General features: G+C 42.6%; 3 long non-coding RNA genes across 3 annotated transcripts; 2 read left to right on the top strand and 1 right to left on the bottom strand.

Annotated features, from left to right (window-relative positions):
• The first annotated feature begins 393 nt into the window (after nucleotides 1-393).
• LOC134078481 (uncharacterized) lies at nucleotides 394-2,021 on the top strand. Its single transcript, XR_009938839.1, has 2 exons — nucleotides 394-753; nucleotides 1,371-2,021. It is a non-coding gene; the product is annotated as an uncharacterized LOC134078481 (long non-coding RNA).
• On the bottom strand, nucleotides 1,888-4,331 carry LOC134078480 (uncharacterized). Its single transcript, XR_009938838.1, has 2 exons — nucleotides 3,682-4,331; nucleotides 1,888-3,064 (listed from the first exon to the last, which is right to left on the bottom strand). It is a non-coding gene; the product is annotated as an uncharacterized LOC134078480 (long non-coding RNA).
• Nucleotides 4,332-4,627: 296 nt separating this feature from the next.
• On the top strand, nucleotides 4,628-5,932 carry LOC134078478 (uncharacterized). Its single transcript, XR_009938836.1, has 2 exons — nucleotides 4,628-5,164; nucleotides 5,782-5,932. It is a non-coding gene; the product is annotated as an uncharacterized LOC134078478 (long non-coding RNA).
• The last annotated feature ends 599 nt before the right edge of the window (nucleotides 5,933-6,531 follow it).

The raw sequence follows: 6,531 nt of genomic DNA, 5'->3' as shown, positions 1-6,531 counted from the left end.
GAGGTGAGGCCAAGGGACACTTGTCCAACCGAGCCGTGTTCAGGTGTAGCTCTGGTCAGCGTGAGACCTCGTCCATTTCCTACTGGGATGCGTTTCATGGAATCATTCAGTGTTCCAGTATGGAGTTTCGTTTGTGCCAAAAAGTTCAAACAATACTTTTTCAAATTCAAACAAAAATCAATTAATCAAAATACCAAATACAAAATCTAAACAAAAAAAATAAAGTCGAAAAAAAAAATCTAAACTCGCAAACAAATTATTTGTGTAGTTGCAAAAAAAAACTGTTTGAATAACTTGTCTTTTGGTTTACAATAACAACAGTCATTTGCAGCGACATCATTCGTTTGTTTGCTCCTGGCTTTTTCAGTTTCGATTATGGCTCTCGCGTTTGCGCTGCCTGTTTCTTTGCTTGCGATTCTGGCACAAACTTCACATGTGGGTGGGTGTCTGTGGGGTGCATTCCTATTGGCTGATGCGTTTTGACTGACAGCTTTACTATGGATTCAAGCGCAAGAGCTACCCACCCCCCTCCCCTCCCCAGTAGGTAGTGGTGCAACGCTCTTTTTGGCCACTATGTACAGGTATATTCGATGTGGCGCTATTGAGCACAGTATGTCAACCGCCATATGAAGAAGAAGAAGATATTGACCACAGTAAGAAGTTCCGTGGAGCTAGCTACACCAAAGCCATCGATGGGCTACACGCGTTATGGACTCAAAACAATGGGTTTTCCTCACTACTCATTAATCCAAGGTAAGAAGTGTCATCTAATTTGTTATGGGTCTAATTTTCACGTTTATGTGGGATGTTATGGCGTAGTTGTTACAATACTGACGCTGGTTTTAAGGTATCAGATGGCTATCTTAGCATCGTAGGTTTGTCCACATACAAACGAGGCTTTTGATGAAATGTCGCACTACAGTAGCCTAAATTATGAATTCATACCATGTATTTATTTGTTCAGAAGTATATTGTTAATGTCCTCGCGTTATATAAGCGTATGTGTCCGATTAAGTCATGAAATATCGCTATGTTGTCAACGGTAGTCTAGCATAGTATGAGCGCGATGGTGCGATCTATCTGTGGTCAGTTCATCAATGGCCCTGGCGATCTATGGAGGTCCACTCTTTGTGAACGTTTGGAGACCACAGACATAGTGTAACCTTAGTTAGAGTATTGGTTCATTTGCCTGAGAAAGACCCAAGGGTCGAAACGTTACTTTTTGTAAACATGGGAGCTCAAGCAGTGTTGCCAACGTTACCTTCTTCTGTTACATCTCCCCAGGAAATGTTATTAAGCACTGTGACCAGCTCTGTCTTTTGATTAGTACATGTAATTTGTCTTTTGCTTGTGCTTGTGTGTTTGTGCAGAACAACTCATCGTGATGGAGCACCTGTACTCCCTGATACAGCAGGATCTGAGGGGATTCCTCAGACAGGACGCAGATGTGGATTGACAACATCCTGCAGTTTGACTTTATTAGAATAAGTGTTGTTTTGAATAAAGGACAATAAAATTGAATTATTTTACATACTACTTACTGTATGTTAACCTGACTCACCACTTGAATTTCGTTCCACCTAGCTCCTCACATTCATCTGGAACTACTCCATTGGAAATGTATTTCAGAAGGCAGGGCCTTGTCAAAACTCCTTTCATATGATTGGATAAACTAATTTGACATGCTACTACAACAGGGGTGGGCAAACTAAGGCCCAGGGGCCACATGCGGCCCTCTGCTCTGTTTCATGTGGCCCGCCATGAAGTCAAACACATAAAATTAAATGTGGCCTGTTGTTACATAAACCTGATATACATCCATCACACAGCATGGTTTCATAACTGATGTGCTATGTTTGTCAATGAAAACAAGAGAACAGGCCGCACTATGCATAAGCAATCACCATTTATTCACACAGACGCGCTTCGGCGCTCTGCCTTCCCAGTATGTTTGTCAATACCATCATCAAGCTGTACTTTTGGGAACTCTGACTGAATAAATACATTTTTTTGGAAGATAACATCACTTTTTCATTGCTTAATTAATCATAGCATATAAGCTTACCATTCTTAACATCCAACTACTTGGTAACTTTGTAATGTAGCTTGGCATTTTCTGCCTCTCGGATGCGTGCGCAGCCAGTATAGTTGGTAAACGAGAAACCTATGTATATCAACAATAACAGCAATATCAATATCAACAGTCACAACAGTGTCCACGTCCACTGGGTGTGCAAGGGACCAGGCAGAGTCAGCTAGTCATGTGCGGAGCATAGCTGCGTTTTTTGGTTTGTAAAGGACACAGCAGGAGAAGGGTGAGCTGGGTTTGTGGCGGCTGGAAGTCTGCAGGTGTGCAACGGACCGGGCAGAGCCAGCCGGGTGTGTGAGGGAGAGAGCAGCGTCTGTTGGGAGTGTGAAAGCCACAGATTTCAGAGCCACCCTGAGGGGCTGGGCAAAGCCTGCTGTGTGTGTTAGAGACACAACAGGGTCTGTTGGGTGTGTGAGGGATGGGGTACAGCGCATTGTGTATGTGAGGGACACAGCTAGATCCATCGGGTGTGTGAGTGATGGGGTACAGCGCATTGTGTATGTGAGGGACACAGCTAGGTCCATCGGCTGTGTGAGGGATGGGGTACAGTGCATTGTGTATGTGAGGGACACAGCTAGGTCCATCGGGTGTGCGAGGGGTGGGGCAGGGCAGAGCCTGCAGGTACTGTGGAGCAGAGTCTCTCAGGTATGTGAGGCACACAATAGGATCCACCAGGTGTGTGAAAGACGCAGCGGACTCTGTCTGGTGTGTGGTGCTGTGCTGCAGATGGAGAAGAGGCCGTCAGCTGTGCTGTGTTGTGCTGCAGATGAAACAGGGACCGATGGTTGTGATGGCAATGAAGCAGAGGTTGACCAAAGACGTGTATGGGACAAAGGTGTGTATGGGACAGAGAAGAGGTCGGTTGAACAGGTCAAACTGCAGGATGTTGTCAATCCACATCTGCGTCCTGTCTGAGGAATCCCCTCAGATCCTGCTGTATCAGGGAGTACAGGTGCTCCATCACGATGAGTTGTTCTGCACAAACACACAAGCACAAGCAAAAGACAAATTACATGTACTAATCAAAAGACAGAGCTGGTCACAGTGCTTAATAACATTTCCTGGGGAGATGTAACAGAAGAAGGTAACGTTGGCAACACTGCTTGAGCTCCCATGTTTACAAAAAGTAACGTTTCGACCCTTGGGTCTTTCTCAGGCAAATGAACCAATACTCTAACTAAGGTTATACTATGTCTGTGGTCTCCAAACGTTCACAAAGAGTGGACCTCCAGAGATCGCCAGGGCCATTGATGAACTGACCACAGATAGATCGCACCATCGCGCTCATACTATGCTAGACTACCGTTGACAACATAGCGATATTTCATGACATAATCGGACACATACGCTTATATAACGCGAGGACATTAACAATATACTTCTGAACAAATAAATACATGGTATGAATTCATAATTTAGGCTACTGTAGTGCGACATTTCATCAAAAGCCTCGTTTGGATGTGGACAAACCTACGATGCTAAGATAGCCATCTGATACCTTAAAACCAGCGTCAGTATTGTAACAACTACGCCATAACATCCCACATAAACGTGAAAATTAGACCCATAACAAATTAGATGACACTTCTTACCTTGGATTAATGAGTAGTGAGGAAAACCCATTGTTTTGAGTCCATAACGCGTGTAGCCCATCGATGGCTTTGGTGTAGCTAGCTCCACGGAACTTCTTACTGTGGTCAATATCTTCTTCTTCTTCATATGGCGGTTGACATACTGTGCTCAATAGCGCCACATCGAATATACCTGTACATAGTGGCCAAAAAGAGCGTTGCACCACTACCTACTGGGGAGGGGAGGGGGGTGGGTAGCTCTTGCGCTTGAATCCATAGTAAAGCTGTCAGTCAAAACGCATCAGCCAATAGGAATGCACCCCACAGACACCCACCCATATGTGAAGTTTGTGCCAGAATCGCAAGCAAAGAAACAGGCAGCGCAAACGCGAGAGCCAGAATCGAAACTGAAAAAGCCAGGAGCAAACAAACGAATGATGTCGCTGCAAATGATTGTTGTTATTGTAAACCAAAAGACAAGTTATTCAAACAGTTTTTTTTTTGCAACTACACAAATAATTTGTTTGCGAGTTTAGATTTTTTTTGCGAGTTTAGATTTTTTTTTTTCGACTTTATTTTTTTTGTTTAGATTTTGTATTTGGTATTTTGATTAATTGATTTTTGTTTGAATTAGAAAAAGTATTGTTTGAACTTTTTGGCACAAACGAAACTCCATATTCCAGGAGCCTGTCCAGAAACTTGGCCAAAACAAAAATGTTTTTAGCACTTAGAGCTTTGGAATGAAAAGGGAAAGTGAATCATCTGTGAGCCGTTTCTGTCAGATTCACATAGCTATATTATACCCATTTTATGACAGCCATCATGGAGTTTGGCCTAAGATATCATCCTCATCTCACTTTCCCCCCTACTGCTGTCTGTATGGAGTTTCGTTTGTGCCAAAAAGTTCAAACAATACTTTTTCAAATTCAAACAAAAATCAATTAATCAAAATACCAAATACAAAATCTAAACAAAAAAAATAAAGTCGAAAAAAAAAATCTAAACTCGCAAACAAATTATTTGTGTAGTTGCAAAAAAAAACTGTTTGAATAACTTGTCTTTTGGTTTACAATAACAACAGTCATTTGCAGCGACATCATTCGTTTGTTTGCTCCTGGCTTTTTCAGTTTCGATTCTGGCTCTCGCGTTTGCGCTGCCTGTTTCTTTGCTTGCGATTCTGGCACAAACTTCACATGTGGGTGGGTGTCTGTGGGGTGCATTCCTATTGGCTGATGCGTTTTGACTGACAGCTTTACTATGGATTCAAGCGCAAGAGCTACCCACCTCCCCCCCAGGTAGTGGTGCAACGCTCTTTTTGGCCACTATGTACAGGTATATGCGATGTGGCGCTATTGAGCACAGTATGTCAACCGCCATATGAAGAAGAAGAAGATATTGACCACAGTAAGTAGTTCCGTGGAGCTAGCTACACCAAAGCCATCGATGGGCTACACGCGTTATGGACTCAAAACAATGGGTTTTCCTCACTACTCATTAACCCAAGGTAAGAAGTGTAATCTAATTTGTTATGGGTCTAATTTTCACGTTTATGTGGGATGTTATGGCGTAGTTGTTACAATACTGACGCTGGTTTTAAGGTATCAGATGGCTATCTTAGCATCGTAGGTTTGTCCACATACAAACGAGGCTTTTGATGAAATGTCGCACTACAGTAGCCTAAATTATGAATTCATACCATGTATTTATTTGTTCAGAAGTATATTGTTAATGTCCTCGCGTTATATAAGCGTATGTGTCCGATTATGTCATGAAATATCGCTATGTTGTCAACGGTAGTCTAGCATAGTATGAGAGCGATGGTGCGATCTATCTGTGGTCAGTTCATCAATGGCCCTGGCGATCTCTGGAGGTCCACTCTTTGTGAACGTTTGGAGACCACAGACATAGTGTAACCTTAGTTAGAGTATTGGTTCATTTGCCTGAGAAAAACCCAAGGGTCGAAACGTTACTTTTTGTAAACATGGGAGCTCAAGCAGTGTTGCCAACGTTACCTTCTTCTGTTACATCACCCCAGGAAATGTTATTAAGCACTGTGACCAGCTCTGTCTTTTGATTAGTACATGTCTCATGTCTTTTGCTTGTGCTTGTGTGCTTGTGCAGAACAACTCATCGTGATGGAGCACCTGTACTCCCTGATACAGCAGGATCTGAGGGGATTCCTCAGACAGGACGCAGATGTGGATTGACAACATCCTGCAGTTTAACTTTATTAGAATAAGTGTTGTTTTGAATAAAGAACAATAAAATTGTACTACTTACTACTTACTACTTACTGTATGTTAACCTGACTCACCACTTGAATTTCGTTCCACCTAGCTCCTCACATTCATCTGGAACTACTCCATTGGAAATGTATTTCAGAAGGCAGGGCCTTGTCAAAACACCTTTCATATGATTGGATAAACTAATTTATTGACATGCTACTACAACAGGGGTGGGCAAACTAAGGCCCAGGGGCCACATGCGGCCCTCTGCTCTGTTTCATGTGGCCCGCCATGAAGTCAAACACATAAAATTAAATGTGGCCTGTTGTTACATAAACCTGATATACATCCATCACACAGCATGGTTTCATAACTGATGTGCTATGTTTGTCAATGAAAACAAGAGAACAGGCCGCACTATGCATAAGCAATCACCATTTATTCACACAGACGCGTTTCGGCGCTCTGCCTTCCCAGTATGTTTGTCAATACCATCATCAAGCTGTACTTTTGGGAACTCTGACTGAATAAATACATTTTTTTGGAAGGTAACATCACTTTTTCATTGCTTAATTAATCATAGCATATAAGCTTACCATTCTTAACATCCAACTACTTGGTAACTTTCTAATGTAGCTTGGCATTT

Source organism: Sardina pilchardus, chromosome 4, assembly GCF_963854185.1.
Source record: "Sardina pilchardus chromosome 4, fSarPil1.1, whole genome shotgun sequence".
Classification (NCBI taxonomy): Eukaryota; Metazoa; Chordata; class Actinopteri; order Clupeiformes; family Clupeidae; genus Sardina; species Sardina pilchardus.
The sequence above is the reverse complement of the archived record's forward strand: the minus strand, read 5'-3'. Positions and strand labels throughout refer to the sequence as shown.